General features: G+C 46.5%; 1 non-coding gene across 1 annotated transcript; it reads left to right on the top strand.

Annotated features, from left to right (window-relative positions):
- Positions 1–5,382: 5,382 nt before the first annotated feature.
- Positions 5,383–5,512, top strand: LOC144695116 (U8 small nucleolar RNA). Its single transcript, XR_013579877.1, has one exon. It is a non-coding gene; the product is annotated as a U8 small nucleolar RNA (small nucleolar RNA).
- The last annotated feature ends 12,226 nt before the right edge of the window (positions 5,513–17,738 follow it).

Raw genomic sequence — 17,738 nt, 5'->3', positions numbered from 1 at the left:
TCCCCATACCCCTGGACATTGTAAAGAACATACCTTTTTTTTCCTGTTGCACTGTGGATTAGAATTACAATGGCTGCAGTTTGAAAGGCATATCCACTGGAACAGGATGAGAGATATATACAATGTTGCAGTCCTGGAACAGAGTGTGCCATGAAAGACAAGATGGTGCCGGAAAGGAATCCTGGACCAAGGGAGCTGCCTGACAACAGCATTTTAATTGGCTCCTGGCCAGGTAACCAGGGGTTTGTGTGAGAGCAGTACAGCAGGCAGAGAGCTTCTGGCCTGCAAAGAGAAAACATCTAAAATCTCTTTTCCTCATATCTCTATAACTTGTTCTCTCTCTGAGGAAACCCCTATAAAAAGGAAAAGGGGAAACCACTGTTAGAGACATTGAAAAGCAAGTTCTCAACCAATGAACTAAATACTGAAAGTGCTGGAAGACCACCTCGTGTCATCAACAAGAACTGAAAGGAATTTGGAAGACATTAATCAAAATCAACCCATCAAATCTTGTACTCCGGAACTGGTGCTATTGAACTGTTTTATCCCACCCTTAAAATCCATGTTTTTGTGTGTCTTGTATGTGTGTGTATAGGGATTTAAGAAGGGGTAGAATTTAGGTTATAATGTTAGAAGTTAGCAGTTCATATTTCTTTCTTTTGCCACTGGTTAAAGATAATTTGTTCAATAAACAATTATTTACTTATTAAGTTTACAAACCTGGTGCTCGTATTCTGTTAACCTGAATTAAACTGTTTGGTAGAATTGGGACAATCTGGTGGTTTGGTCAAACTTTTTATATTTGTTGTGGCTCAGGGAACAGTGGGGCTTGATATTACAGCGCACCATCCCCAGTGAGTCGTGACAACATCTTTAGAGTCTAGAAATCTACCTATTTCCTTCTTAAATATATTCATTGACCTGGCCTCCACAGCCTTCTGTGGTAGAGAATTCCACAGGTTTGCCACCCTCTGAATGACGAAGTTTCTCCTCATCTCAGTCCTAAATGATCTATCCTGTATCCTGAGATTGTGGCCCCTTGTTCTAGGCCTCCCAGCCAGAGGAAACATCATCCCTGCATCCAGTCTGTCCTGCCCTGTCAGAATTTTATACATTTCAATGAGATCCCCTCTCTTTCTTCCTATTTGGCCCAATCTCTCCTCATACGATAATCCTACCAACCCAGGAATCAGTATGGTGAATCTTCACTGCACTTCCTCTATGGCAAGTATATCCTTTCTTAGGTGAGGAGACTAAAACTGTACACAAAACTCCAGGAGGCTCATGTGGGGTGTAAACTCCAGCACAGACTAGTTGGCCCAAATTGGCCTATTTCTGTGCTGTGTGTTCTATGTAATGTTGGCACAGGGCCAGTGCCCCATTGGCTATTTATTAAGAATGAAGCATGATACCAGACTTCTGCTCCACTCATCTGAAAACCAGTTCTTCCAACTTGCCTAAAACAGGTACAGACACCTCATATTCATGAGCAAGCTGGGGGCCTAATGGCTATTTTAGGTGGCTGCCGGGATGCCTGAACCAACTTTCCTTGGTTTCTCAGGCATCCTTGGGGAACTGGACATTGGCCCTCAATATTGGTCCCTGTTGCACTCATTTTAGACCCATGGGGTGGAGGAGTGGGGGGTGGTGGGGTGGATTTTATGGGATCTGCAAGAGCGGGAAACATGGCACGTGGGGTGGATTAATTAGGTGGGGGCTGAAATTTCATTTTCTTGATGGCAGGTTCAAATTTAGAGGTTAACTCAGCAGTGTGTTTGTGGTGGGTCAGGCCTCACGCCGTTCCGTGGCCATTTCCTACTTGTTATACATTTGCATGGCATGAATACTCATTGGCCAGGATTTTACGGCCCCACCGCAGCATGTCTCCTTAGCTCCTCCCGGCAGATGCGGCGAGCTATTTAAACACCATTCAGTTCGGCAGGACCGTAATATCCTGCCAGGCGGGAGGGGCCGTAAAATCCTGGCCATTATATTAAAACATTTTTTCATTACCACCCTACCTGGATGCATGAGAATTGCATGGCACCCAGTTCACATTCGTTTAAAGATGATGTGCAACAGTTAGCTTCGTGCAATTGTGCTTAATGTCGTTGGGTTTTTTTGTTGAATTCTGTGGCACAAGGGAGGGGAGCAAGAAAATATCAGCTCACATGGAGACTCGGGACAAGCAAGGGTAAGTGAGAGGTGGAGTGGGCAGAGTGGGGACGGGTGTGGGCTCAGGGGCATGGAGGAGTGAAGTGGGAAGGGCCTGGGATTGGTGGGGGCTGGTGGGAAGATAAGTGAAGGTAAGAAAATGAAAGGCCTAAAGGGCATTGTCAGTACTGTCCACTGGTGGGCCTAATTAGGGTGTTGGCTGAGTCCTTCCAGGGATTTGAGTTCACCTACAACATTTCAATTATTCCCGCTGAGACTGCTCTCGGACACCCCCCACTCCTCCACCCCATGGGTCTAAAATGAGTGCAACAGGGTCCAATATTGAGGGCCAATGTTGTTTACAATACATAGAAGGGAGGGCCAGCTGAGTCTGCAAGTTGAGCTATGTCCCACAGAGTGACAAGTACAACACTGGAAACTAACATTCAATAAAGAGTGAATGCAAAGGCACAACATCATTGTTTTCCACAATGAAGAAATGTCCCTAAACTCTCCTGTAACCATCAATGCGTGCCAGCCATGAGGAGTGCCAGTTACATTTAATTCTCTAACTAAACTAATTTCAACAAAAAACAATGATGCACACATGAATAAAATGAAATCAATGTAATGTGGAATACTTTCAAGTGAGGTTTAAATTTGAAAAACACCCATGCCACCTTTGTGCTCTCTAAAATTCTTAAATTAATGACAATGGAGTTGGGCAGGAAAGTTGTGGCTGTGATGCAGAGCCCCCTATTTGTCCAGGAGGCTCTTTTATAGCTTGCCTGTACCTGCTGCACTGTCAGCTGACGGCAGGTTTTGCCACTGAAAAGCTTCCACAGGCATGTGATTGCACGTGTCTCCCACGCACACCGCCAGCACTTTCAATGTTAATTGTGATCGGGTGGGAACCAGCAAAAAAGCAAGAGGGTGGAAATGACACGATTTCCCTTCCTCTCCCACCATGGGGAGCAGCGCATAAAATTCCACCCATAAAATAGGTGCCGTGAGACCACTCTCTACCACAATAACTCAAACTCCATAGCCATCTTCATGAGAGACCAACCAGTCTCCTTGTCACGCTCTGCTACCTAGTGGTTAAAGCAGTGCAATGCACCACTGACTTCAAATTCAATGCCAGGGTTTTATTACTGGCATCCTTCACAGTACTTACTTTATACAACATGTTTAATCAGATAGCTTGTTTCTGCTCCACCCACTCCTCATCTCTATCTATAGGCTTTAAATGCACCCATTGTGTGGCCTACTTGTCTTAGATTGAGATCACTAGTCAGTTGACCCCAAGGCCTGACCTCTGCTTAATTAAATACCAGATTAAGCTGATGTAGTTATTCAGCAGAAATCTCAGGTTTAATTCCGGAAGTTTGGATACTATTGAAATTGAACTCAAGACTGACATTAATGAACTCAGAACAGATCACCTGTTCACCTGACTGATTCAACTCTAACAATGTGTTTTTTTAAAACTCTAAATGAGGAAACATTTGATTCTAACAAAACAGTAATAAACCAAATACAGTACCTGGTGCACAGTCTGTTAATGTTTGAAAACATTAATCAAGGACTTTTCACTGTCGCATTGTTACTGCGCCTGGCAGAGAGGGGTTCAAAGCTAATTAACTTTTCAGAGGCTGTTCTTACAAGCAGCTTTAAACACATCAATACATTTATATTTTGCAAGAAGGTTTAAATATACACTCATGTTTTATGGTAACTATTGAGAGAGATAAAAAGAAAAAAGACTAAATGAACCCTTTTAGGGATGCCAAGAGTAATTTTGCACCAAGTAAACACATGTAACAGGATTATAGGGGTTTTTGAAGGGAATGCTACAAAAATAGAACTGTTGCAGGATTTCCCACATTATAATTCTACATTATGACATTCAACCCAAGCCTTAATGAAAGTTGATGTTATGGGAGAATGGTGCAATAGATATTCAACAGTCAAAGTATTTATAGACCAGTGAGCTGTTTTCAATACCTGCACATTTGCAGTAAAGTTCAGATGAAAAAGGGAAACCAAAACGCCTCTGACAAAAATTCAGCATGAAATGATTCATTTGCATATGTATGGAAATGCTTTTGGCTTACTAATTAGAACAGATGTGCATACCAGGTCTTTCTACAAGTCATTTTGGTTGGAATTGCATGGTGGATTAAATAAAACAAGTTAATGCTTTTAATGGAGAAAGGAATTTCATGTCAATACATTCTTTTTTAATATTATACAAAGCAGCTTCCAATGTGAGGTTTGCCACCATCTTGTTTTCCGTTTGTTGCTTAAGATTGCCCTTGGGATCAGAGTCCTTCCCAATTCCAAATGGCTCCAGTTCCTACCCGCGCTCTTTAATGCCGCTCAATCAGTTCTATAATTTGGAACAGTTAATTTGGTAGGCAATTATAGAGCATTTTGACTGATCTTAAAGAACAATGAAATCATTATGAAAGAAAGACCTGCATTTATATAGCACTTTTCACAACCATTGGATAACTCAGAGCACTTTACAGCCAATGAAGTACTTTTGAAACATAGTCACTGTTGTAGTGAAAGAATCATGGCATCAACATGAACTCAGCAAATTCCTACAAACAGCCAAGAGATAATGGCCAGATAATCAGCTTTTGTGATGTTGGTTGAGGGATAAACATTGACCAAGACACTGGGGATTACTCCCCTGCTCTTCTTTAAAACAGTGCCATGGGATCACTTACATCCACCATAGCATGAGCTTCCATTTAACATCATATCCAAAAGATAGCACCTTCAACAGTGCCGCACTTCCTCAGCACTGCACCAGCGCGTCAGCCTTGATTTTAGTGCTCAAGCACTCGAATGAGACTTGGACCTGGAAATTTGTGACTCAGGTGGGAGTGCTATGAACTAAGTGACAGCTGATGCTGAGATGAGAAGCCAATAAATATACCATTGTTAGAAAGGAAGGTAGATAGGCTTAAGGAATAAAGGAAATGAAAATAAAGGGTAGACATTGGATATGACACTGAATAACAGTGTATCCTCTAGAGTTCATCTAAATCTTGACCTGAATCTCTGAGTTTATTAGAGTAGGAAAAGGTCCATGTTTTACAAGGCTAAATTCAGATACCAATGTCCTGCATCCCAAGGATACCTGTAAAAAATCTGACCCAAAATCAGGTTGGGCCATTTTTCAGGGATCCCTTGCAGTCACCTAAAGCAGACATTAGTCCAGTAAGGTATATCCTTACCTGTTACTCCTCCTGGAGTCACAGAAAATAATGAATGGACAAAATGAGCCAGTGATTAACTAGTTCCCACCCCTGAGGAACTAACAATGCCTTAGGATCATTCTGATTTTTACTGATGATTTGTTTTTAGTGTAACAAAAGAATGATATATGTACATGAGGGACAGTTGCCTGTTTTAGGTACCGTGGCGGAAATTTTTTGGGTTGAGGTGAGCAGGAGCCAGGCCTTAGGTCTGTCGACAAAAAAAATCATTTAAAAAAGTAAAACTGTGGTGGCAGGATTGCTCCCCTGATTCCACACTCTCCAGATTACCCTCTTCCTCCTGTTGTCACTCGAGCCCCCTCACCTGGGACTTATCTTCAGGCCTCACCAGTAGCAAGCAGCCCAGAACTGATTTTCTCTTAGTGGGGGAGCTGCTGCAGCTCGGCCTGATAATGTTAGTGAGGCCTCAGACCGAATTTCATCCAGGCTTCAGGTGTGCATACTGGGCCCAAAATAGGCCCAGATGAATTTCTATTCCATGAAACATAATCCTGCATCTATGGCACTTCATTCTAAACTCCTCAACTGTCGGAAACAGCCTGATTCTATCTGCCTAGTCATCTCTTTTCATAATTTTAAGTGGTTTTATTATCTTCATCATCACTCTAATCTGCATTGTTCTCATAATATGCCTAATTTTTTCAAGTCTTTTGTTATATTTGTATTTCCTAATACCCAAGCAGCAACCTAGTAGACCTGCAGTTTTCCTGTTATAACACCTTAATACCTTTCCTATAGTGTGGAACCTAGTAAAGTACACAGTGGCCTGGATTTTCACCTGGTCGGGTTGACTCATGATCCCTTTAAAAATGACTGGTGGGACCCTATTCTGGGATTCCCGTCCCCATTCCCGGACTAATTTTCAGGAGTGCCTTTAAAGGGTGCAGGCTGCTTCCTGTCAGAAGCCCGCATCCGGCACTCCCATAATGCCTGACTCCATTGCAGAGGTAGGCATCTCACACTCCTCCACAATTTTCATGGAGTCAGGTCAGGTTTTTTAAGAATGGTGGTTCATGGCCCCTTAGAGGAGTCGTGAACCTTAGTGTGAATGAGGTGACCTTTTGAAAGGTAAGTTCAAATGTTCCCCTCATGCTCCTATGCCAAGTTACACCCTCATGTACCTTCATGCTGCTATGCTAAGCTCTGCCAGTCCACCCACCCCCTCATGTCCCTATGCCAAGCTATGCCCTACCACCCACCCACCCCCATGTCTCTCATGTCCCCTATACCAAGCCCTGCCCTTCCACTCACCCCCTATGTCCCCTAATGCCCCCTATGCCAAGCTCTGGCACTTTCATGCCCACTTAACCCTCTGTACAGTTTCTAGAACCAATGACCACCATAGTGTATAGTGGTGTCTTTTAAAAAATAGCTTTGAAAAAATGTAATCCATTGATAAAAATCCTCCTATGGAAAAACAGTCTGTACCAAGCTGATAAAAGTGTCAATCATCCAGGCCCTTTGAGTTTAAAAAACCACAAACAACAAACACTTGAAACCACTTAACTTATGTCAACATATATTATGAAATTGACCACAAAGCTTAGAGAGCCTGAGCTGTCAATCAAAAAATGTTTCCTCTGGGGAGCAGATGTTCTCATATTTAAATAGCTGACTGGGCTATTGGCCAAGCCTCATTATATACGCTTGTCTGAGAGCAGGAGTAACCATTCAGCCCATTGAGTCTGCTCTGCCATTCAACTAGATCATGGTAGGTCCCTACCTCAACTCCACTTTCCCACACTATCCCCACATCCCTTGATGCCATTAGTATCCAGAAATCTATCAATCTCAGTCTTGAACATGTCAATGACTGAACCTCCACAGCCATCTGGGGTAGAGAATTCCAAAGATTTGCCATCCTCAGAGTGAATAAATTCCTCCTCATCTCAGTTTTAAATGGCCTGCCTCTTATTCTGAGACTGTGTCCCCTGGTTCTAGAACCCCCAGCCAGGAGAAATGTCCTTTCTGCATCGAAACTGTCATACCCTTTAAGCATTTTGTAAGTTTCAATGAGATCACCTCTGATCCTCCTAAACTCTAGAGAATACAGGCCCAATCTCCTCAATCTCTCCTCATATGACAGTCCCGCCATCTCAGCAATTAGTCTGGTGAACCTCTGCTGCACTCCTTCTATGGCAAGTATAAGGGGACCAAAACAGTACTCTAGGTGTGGTCTTACCAAGGTTCTATACAATTGAAGCAAGTCATCGTTACTCAAATCCTCCTGCTATAAAGGCCAACATAGCATTTGCCTTCCTAATGGCTTGCTGCACCTGCATGTTAGCTTCCAGTGACTCATGAACAAGGATACCCAGGTCCCTCAACACTTCCCAATCTCTCACCATTTAAGAAATAGTTTGCATCTTCGTCCCTCTTACCAAAGTAAAGAAACTCACATTTATACACATTATATTCCATTTATCATGTTCTTGCCCACTCACTAAACCTGCCCAAGTCTCCTTGAAGCCTCTTCGCATCCTCTTCACAACTCACATTTCCACTGAGTTTTGTGTCATTAGCAAACTTGGATATATTACATTTGGTCCCCCGCATCCAAATCATTGACATAGGTTGTGAATAGCTGGGGCTCAAACACTGATCCTTGCGTACCCCACTAGTCATAGCCTGCCTCCTTGAGAATGACCCATTTATTCCTACTCTCTGTTTTCCAATCTTCAACCAATCTTCAACCCATGCTAGAATATTATCCCCTATGCCGTGTGCCCTCATTTTTGTTTACTAACCTCCTGTGTGGGACCCTATTGAAAGCCCTATGTAAATCCAAATACACCATATCCACAGGTCCCTCCTTATTTATACTGCTAGTAACAGCCTCAAAAAACTCCTACAGGTTTGGCAAACATGATTTCCCTTTCATAACTCCATATTGACTCTGCCCAGTAGATCATTATTTTCTAAGTGTCCAGTTATCACCTCCACAGATGGAACATAAACACCAGGATGGAATGGATCACAGAATCACAGAATATTAATGGCACAGAAGGAGGCCATTTGGCCCATGGTGTCTGCACTGGCTCTTCAAATGAGCATTATGACCTATAAGGCCATTGCCCTGCCTTTCCCCCATACCCTTGCACATTGTTTCTATTCAAATAATCATCCAATGCCCTCTTGAATGCCTTGATTGAACCTGCCTCCACCACACTTCCAGGCAGTGCATTCCAGACCCAAACCACTCATTGTGTGAAAAAGTTTTTTCTTGCGTCTCATTTGCTTCTTCTGCAAATCACTTTAAGTCTATGCCCTCTCGTTCTTGATCCTTTTACGAGCGGGAACAGCTTCTCCTTATCTACGCTGTCTAGCCCCCTCATGATTTTGAACATCTCTGTCAAATCTCCTCTCAGCCTTCTTCTCTCCAAGGGGAATAGTCCTGACCTCTCCAATCTATCTTTGTAGCTGAAGTTTCTCATCCCTGGGTAGGAAATTCTCTGCAAGTTAATACCATTCTCATTCAACAGAGAAGAAGGAATCATTGGAAAAGCTGTAATGCTTACTCTTGGTGTAGCTGAAAACATCTATAAATTCTGCAAACAGTTAAAGGGCAGCTTCATCTACATTAATAAACATAGAGAAGAATGGGTCCTATTGCATGTGAAAAAATCATCAAAGAATACATCACTTTCACTGACACTGGAACTACAGGTTATGTAGAACACAATCTATTTTAAATAATAGCTTCTTAAAAATAACCTGATTCTTGGAAGACATAATTGAAGAAGACAAGTTGTAACATTTAACATTCATGGTCTACTGTGGTTTGTATGTTACATATGATAGGGATTTAAATTTTCTCTTGCAGCGCACTGCTTAACAGGTTCATGTGAAATTCCTGTTGCTATTTTCACCAAAGTGTTTAAAATGTATAAGGCTGCATTAAAATAGCTCAAGGAAATTATCAAGTTCACAACCAGAGACCCTCCAACAAGAGTCTCTGTTGGGTTTCATTGATCTTTTTCAGCGCAACTCACCTGAAAATTGCTAAACCTAGAGCAGAAGATCATGGAATTTTAAGCGCAAGTTACGTCAAGCACAAATCAAGTTTCCTCGATATTTTGCGTGAGAAGCTGGCCCCACCCACAAAACTGGCCACACCCCCAGATCCAATTAATCACCACTGGGAGTTTCCACTAACTGGCCCACCCCTCTGGGTCACCAAGGAAGCTATGAAAAATTAACGTTTTCTTTTTTAGGCACAAGGGCACTAATAGGTACACTTTAAAAGGTTTTCAAATGGTTTTTATTTACTAAGCAACTGAGTACTGTACAGCAACATAGCTAGCAAATGGCTCTGTATCATTTATTTAAAGCCATTTTTAGTTGTTTAAAATTGGGATATTCTAAGGAGGTTATAAGGGCATGCAGATTAAAAGTGCTTATTTTTTTATGATTAAACCCATTTTCAACAGTATTAATAAAGCCACACTAGGTTAGCTTAAGTGTATCTTAAAAAAGGGAACATTTTTTTAAAGCAATAATTTTTCTCAATTGCATTCTAAAATGTTGCTCAAGTGCACTAGTTCAAGGCAGATTTTACATTCAGCAATATGCATATATGTTTGAGGGGGAGCTAGGGGAAAAAAAACACTTCTTGAAACTAGCGCAGTTTTGGGCACAATTTGCACCCAGATCTCTGATTGAGCCCAATGTGCAAAATTCAGGCTCATGTGTTTATTGTACAGTTACTGATAACTTACCTGTATACGACTTGTAATATTTAATATTCAAACATCAGTTCAGAAAGATACTGTGAACAATGAAATTATTTTTGATTTAAAAATACATTCTGGGCTGAATTTTGCACTTGACGGGCGGGCGGGCAGCCGATTGCCGCTGCTAAAATGGTCCACGCCACCAATTGACCCGCTCAGCAGGTTTGCAACTCCCTTGTACAACCGGAAAACCGAATCGGCGGTGGGCGTGTCCAGACCGCCAGTTCCAATGGGGAACCGGCAGTCTGTATAAAGAGTGGCCAGGCAGCCTCCTTGAGGCAGGTCACCATGGCCACTCGTAGGGAAGGATATGGTGGTTTGAGGGCAGAGGAGGAGGAGGAGGGGGGCAGACTGCAGGGTAGGCCAGCAGGGAGGGGGAGGGGGAGGGGGAGGGGGAGGGGGAGGGGGGGGGGGCACTGTGCCCCTCGGTTCTCCGATGCCAGCCTTGCTGTCCTCCTCGAAGAGGTGTCTAACTGTCGGGATATTTTGCATCCAGAGGATGGGAGGAGGAGGGCCCCCCATTTCACCAGGCAGGCGTGGCAGGAGGTGGCGGTGGCTGTAAGTGCCCATGATGATGTGTAGCGCACAGGAACACAGTGCCACAAGAGATTGAATGATTTGCTGCACTCTGGAAGGGTAAGTACCATGTCAGCCTTGGCCATTTGACTAAGCAGGTAGCCTTAGACATTGAGCACCTCCCCCACACCAACGTCTTACTGTCGTTACTGCATTGGGCATTTGGCACACGCTGGGTGGGCAAACAGATAGTGACCATGCTTACATCAGCTTTAGCGGTTGAGGAGAAGATGGGTTCTCCCCGCAGCATATGTTGGTGTTTGTTGCATTTGAGTAGTCTGGGGGCAACCTGCAGGGGAGGCAGCTAGACACATACTCAGAACTCCAACACATGTCTTACTGATGGTGATGAGATGGTGGAAGGGGAGCCTCAAGGTGTCGTGGCCAAGAGCCATCTGCTGGTCTCAGCGCCGCACCTAGTTGCACCTCCTTGCCATGGGCGCTAAGATCCGTGTGCTATTCAAAGTGATGGACGCTGGATATGTCCAAGGTGTCCGTTGGGGGAGGGGGTTGGGAGCAGCTGTACGATCTTCTGGGGACTGATCACCAGTAGTGTGGACAGCAGCCACTGGAGGCCTCAGATGGGCCACTGTGGTTGGGGTGCGGTGTGCGCGTGCAGAGTACATGAGTGACCTGCCCCAATAAATGCTCTTCTCTGTTCTGCAGGCAAAAACAGAGCACAATATGAGGGAGCGCCAGCGGACTGGTGGTGGGCACGCCGTGCTGCAGCGCCTCACCACCTATGAGGAGCAGGCCATGGAGCTGGGGAGGAGGCAGGCGGCCAGGTCGGCGAGGCTGGGGTGCAGCGGCCAGGTATTTGAGGTCCACAGTCCCATCCACTCTGTCTCCCCACCATCCAAAGCACTGATGGTTGCTGCAATCATTAATGCTGCAACACTGCTCATTCACAGACTGATACAGTCAGACGTGTGGGTCACACACAAAGGTCCCTCGGCCCCTTGAGGATGCGCATCTCTAGCACCTTCCAAAGTCACCTTATCCCATTTGTGACCACTATCCCCATGGCCTAACATGCCATGGCATCGCTGCTGCACATCCAAAGACGTTTTGCATCTTAGGAGGGTTTGTACGTCCACCACCCTTTCAGCCAGTGCACCCCACATTACTCTGTCCAAAAGATCCTCAGCACCTCATCTGTCAACCTCATGGCACTCAACTTAACTAAATGCCACCATGTTAGTCATCCCTGCACCAAGGGGAAATGTTGCCTTGTGTCCACCCGTTCTATGCCCCTCATAACGGTATGAAGGTCAATAATGTGACCTATCAATCTCCTGTGCTCCACGGCAAATGTCTCAAGTGTATGCAATGTTTCCTCATAACACCAACTCTCCAGGCCAGCATGCATCCAGGTCAGGAACCTCTGCACTCTCCCCACTCCAATGCCATCCCTCCCATGAAGCGCAGGTCACAACTGAACGCAGAAGTGTAGCTGTGGCCTCGACAGCATTTTCTGCACTTGCAACATGACCTCCCTTCTCCTACATTCTATTCGTTCGGCTAATAAAGGCAAGTCTGACTTCGACCTTGTTAAACGCCTTATGTTCCTGTTCTGCTACCTCAGTGGGTCTGCCCAGCAAGGTCCCTGTAATCGTCGTGACTTCCCACGGTCCTACCATTACTCATGTATTCCTGTACCTTGCTTGTCTTGCCCAAGTGCTTAACCGCACACTTAACTACATAACATTCCATGTGGCATTCCTTAGGCCATCTGACCAGCCTGTCTCTAGGTGCGTGTAATGTTTGGGCCTCCTCTTGACTATTTACCACCCCACCAATGTTCGTCTCCTTAGGTTCTTGAAGGGTGAGTGACTTATGAGGCTGGGGGGGGAAAGGGATGAAAGGTGTTACTGACTGAACGCTAACTGATGCACTGTCCTTGTTGTTAATTTCAGCATCACCACCGCATGGCCGTCACCAACACATCCAGAGCCCCCCTCCACACCTGAGGGCCAAGACTTGCAACTTGCGGCACATCCTCTCAGCGAGCCAGGCACCAGCACAGCGACAAACACTTCGGTGGGGAATATAACGTCGGCTAGTGTCCCGGGGCACAGTGGAGAGGGCACTTCACAATAGCTGGAGGAGATGGCATGGACAGAGAGTGCCGATGGCTCCAGCAGCTGGAGGACTGCAGGGGACCAGGCACATGCTGAGTCCGGCAGTGATGATGTGTCTCTGGAGATGTCACCAATGCAGCAGCTGCAGGACAAGCGGCAGGGTGCACAGGAGCATCTGGCAGGGTTGCATGAGGGTGTGCTTCACTTGGTCTCAGTGGTGGAGGAGTCCAGGCAGAGTGTCAATGAAGGCATGAACCTCAGGACAGAGCTTCAGGCTTCCTCCATTGAGAGATTGGCGACTCTCATGGAGAGAAGCTTCCATCGGATTGAGAATCTTCTGATTGGGTTACACTCTGACCTGCAAGCCCTCACAGCGCTAATGGCCACAGGTGGTCAGTCGCAATGTGGGAGATGTTCTGGGCACCAAGTGTCCCAGCTCAGCGCCCATCCATCTGCGGTGAGCAGGGAGGTCTAATGTGACCTCACGTCGGCGCAGCAGCTGCCTGTCGTCGCTGCGAGCTCCTCTCAGGATGCTCCGGATGAGGGCAGCAGCTCCTCCGTCCCTCTGCCAGTGACCGTTGCATCTGTTGAGGCTACGACAACTGGGGAGGTGCCAGTTCTGGAACTGGCCACTCCCTCCCAGGCAGGGCCAGCACAGGCTCCACGGGCCAGAGGACGCCCACCAAGGTCATCCAGGCCAACAGGGCAGCAGAGTCAGCAGGCTGTCTCACAAGCCACTCCGAGTGATGGGGCGGCACTTAGATGAAGCACCTGCAAACGAAAGCATAAGGCATGTTAGGCACTCCATGGCTATGTCACTGGTAATTTTGTGTTGGCCTTAGAATGGGGAAAAATAGTTATGTACGTCAGAGCAACATTTGTGTTTTATTTTGGACTGAATAAAGTCCACTTTTCTGACCATGGCTGAGGGTGTTTCCTTTGTGCTGCTTTTGTATGTTTCACAGACATCTCATGAGCGTTTCAGTGGACATTGATATTTCTGTACTAAGCATTTAGTTGCAGCTGATGAGGTGGAAGATGTAGCACCTAAGAGCCACGTGTGGAAGCGCCAGGCAATGCTGCTGCTGCTGATCCATGTGTGTGGAGCCAGCTGAAGGTTTGTTGGATTAAATTGTCCCGGGTGTCCCTGCCTCCTTGGTGTAATTGTGGGTCAGCGTGCTGCCCCTCATCATCGCCCTGTGCTTCCTCATCCTCTGAGGTACTGCTGGATTCATCATGTGCAGCCTCATCCAGGGCATCAAGGTCTTCATTGTCAACTACATCCCCCCTTTCCAGCAAGATTGTGCAGAGCGCAGCAGACTACCACTATCACAGAGACGCAATCTAGTGGGTACTGGAGTGCGCCCCCTGAGCGGTCCAGGCAACGGAAAAACATCTTGAGAAGACCGATGGCTCTCTCCACCACAGCCCTTGTGGTGCCGTGGTTCCTATTGTAGCGCTCCTCAGCTTCTGTTCTTGGATGGCGGAGAGGCATCATGAGGGGATAGCCCTTGTCACCCAGCAGCCATCCATCCAGCCGGGCTGGAGCACTGAAAAGCCTCGGCACCTGGGAGTGTCTGAGGATGTAGGCATCGTGCGAGCTGCCTGGGTGCCTTGCACAGACTTGTAGGATCTGCATCCTGTGGTCACACACTATCTGCACGTTCATGGAGTGGAAGCCCTTCCTGTTGACGAAGGCACCGGGCTCACCTGCTGGCGCCTTGATAGCCACATGTGTACAGTCTATTGCACCCTGGACGCGGGGGAAGCCAGCAATGGCCACAAAGCCTCTGGCTCACTGTCTCTGGCTTGCCTGGTCGCAGCGGAAGTGGATGAAGGTCAATGCCCGTCTGAACAGAACGTCTGTAACCTGCTTGACACAAGTGTGGACAGCTGATTGGGAGACACCGCAAAGATCATCCACCGAGCCCTGGAAGGAGTCAGATGCATAGAAGTTGAGGGCAACTGTGAGCTTCAGAGCTGCTGGCATGGGGTGTCCACCCACACAGTTAGGGGAGATCTCAGGGCCAATCATCTGACAGATATAGTTGACTGTCTCCCTTGACAGGCGGAGCCTCCTTCAGCACTGCACCTCAATCATATTGAGGTAGCTGCTTCGCCGCCTGTATACCCTGGCAGCAGGATAGTGGCGTCTTCTGTGGCCCCTTGCACCTTGGACAACCTCTTGGCCCTGCGCCCCTTGTGCCTGCGCCTGGCCTCCCAAAGGTGGCTCCCCTGGAGGCTGATTGTCCAGTCCTGGCCTCCTCCTTATTCTATCCCTCCCTTCCTCCTCAGAGGAGCTGCCTCCAGTGGAGATGTCAGAACTCATACCCAGGCTAAATGGAGGCCTCCGGAAAGCTGCAGGCCCGATAAAGATTACTGTCTTCAGACTGCTGAGCTGAAGCTTCAAAGTACAGAGAATGTTCTTGGAAATCGATCTGAACTGGTAACAATCACACAGGCAAGTTTAAAACACTTTCTGCATTAAATACTTCAGAAAAAACATGAACAACCCCTCTGAGCGCACATATCCCGTCAGTAGATGAGGTTTAAAAATCACTTACCCACCTGCCTGTTAGGCCCGTGCGCCGAGCCAAAGTTGGCATGGGCTCCTCAAAATCGGCGTCAATTGCCGAGTTAAGGGCCTTAACAAGGCCTTTAATTAATGGCGGGTGCGTGTCGTGCGTCATAGCGCGCCTGCCCACCTAAATATTGCAATGCCGCGCGCTGACATCAGGACGCTCGCGCGACATTTTAAGTGCTGACGTGTAGGCTCCGCCACCCACATGTCAGCCAGAAAATTCAGCCCTCTGAGCTTCAGAGGCAACACAGCATTAAATGATTCTAAAGAAAATACTACGGATACTGGAAATTTGAAATAAAATAAGACAGGCTGGAATTACTTAACGGGTTAGGCTGATTCAGTGGAGAGAGGGACAGAGTTAGTGGGCAGAATTTTCCATAAATGAGACCAAGTGCGGTGGTGAGTGGTTTCAGCAGCGCCCACCCCGCTGTCCGGAATGGTGGGAACTCGCGCCCGATTCTGCGCTTGGGGCCTCATTAATTATGCAAAGGCGCTTTTTGTCTGAATCACCTGGCGGGTCGGGAGCTGATTTGTCCGCCTGCCGTCAGCTGGGGGGGTTCGAAGGTCCGGGCGCCATATTTAAAGGCCAGTCCAGCACGCAATCTCACTCTCTCCAGCCCACCAGAGAGGTCTGACAGCCAGAAGAGGAAGGCCGAAAGCCTGAAGAAGGTGGCAGCACCCCGCTTCACACACCAGGCCCTCCCGGCCTTGATCAGAGGGGTGCAGGCGCAAAGGCACACGCTGTATCCCAGATGGCTGCAGGAAGCACAGCAGTCTCACCTCTCCGGCCTGGGAGCCTGGCACGGAGCAGGTCAGTGTGGCTGGCAACCATGCCCGAATTGCCACCCAGTGCAGGAAGAGGATGAATGATCTCATCCGCTCCACCAGTATAAGTCATCCTTCAACACCCTCCAATATCAAACTCTCATCATGGCATCATGCACTACTCTCTTCAGGGGTTTCACACAACCATTAGCGAGACACATATCAACACTCATTCTCTCACTGAGACTTTCACATCACCACCATCTAATCTATCATTGCTCACACTCAATCCTCTGGCCCTTAGAACCATAGAACCATAGAAAAGTTACAGCACCAAAGGAGGCCATTCAGCCCATCTTCTCCATGCCAGCCCGAGGGCACCCGGGTGCCCTTTCTAATCCCACCTTCCTGCACCCGGCCCATAGCCCTGCAGCTTACAGCACTTTAGGTGCTGATCCAGGTACTTTTTAAAAGAGTTTAATGTTTCTGCCTCTACCACCAACTTGGGCAGCGAATTTCAGACACCCGTTTCCCTCTGCATAAAAAAGTCCTTCCTCATGTCCCCCCTACACCTTCTACCATTTATCTTGAATCTATGTCCCCTGGCTCTAGAATTCTCCATCAAGGGAAACAATTTTATCCTGTCCACTCTATCTATTCCCCTCATAATTTTGTACACTTCAATCAAGTCACCTCTCAGCCTTCTTTGTTCTAAGGAGAATAACCCCAACCTATCCAATCTCCCCTCGTAGCTACACTTTTCTAACCCTGGCAACATTCTTGTAAACCTCCTCTGCACTCTCTCCAGAGCTATTACATCCTTCCTGTAATGTGGTGACCAGAACTGCACATAATACTCCAGTTGTAGCACAGTGTTTTATACAATCCCAACATTATATCCTTACTTTTATATTCTATACCTCTGCCAATGAAGGAGAGCATTCCATAATGCCTTCTTTACAACCTTGTCTACTTGAACTGCTGCCTTCAGGGACTTGTGTACTTGTACGCTAAGATCTCTTACTTCATCTACTCCTCTTAGTATATTCCCATTTATTTTGTAATCCCTGTAACTGTTTGACCTCCCTAAGTGTATGACCTCACACTTCTCTATGTTAAAATCCATCTGTCACTTTACCACTCACTCCACCAACCCATGTATATCATTTTGGAGATTATGGCTATCCTCTACACTATCCACTACTCGGCCAATCTTTGTGTCATCTGCAAATTTCCCAATCGTGCCCCCCACGTTCACGTCCAAATCGTTAATATATAACACAAACAGCTAGGTTCCCAACACCGAGCCCTGTGGAACACCACTTGAGACAACTTTCCATTCGCAAGGGCATCCATCGACCATTACCCTTTGTTTCCTGTTACAAAGCCAACCTTTTATCCAGTTTGCTATGTTACCCTGAATCCCATGGGCTTTTACTTTCCTGACCAATCTGCCATGTGAGGCCTTGTCAAATGCCTTGCTAAAATCCACGTACACAACATCCACTGCACTACTTTCAACAACCCTTCTTGTCACTTCCTCAAAGGATTC

Source organism: Cetorhinus maximus, chromosome 20, assembly GCF_964194155.1.
Source record: "Cetorhinus maximus chromosome 20, sCetMax3.hap1.1, whole genome shotgun sequence".
Classification (NCBI taxonomy): domain Eukaryota; kingdom Metazoa; phylum Chordata; class Chondrichthyes; order Lamniformes; family Cetorhinidae; genus Cetorhinus; species Cetorhinus maximus.
The sequence above is the reverse complement of the archived record's forward strand: the minus strand, read 5'-3'. Positions and strand labels throughout refer to the sequence as shown.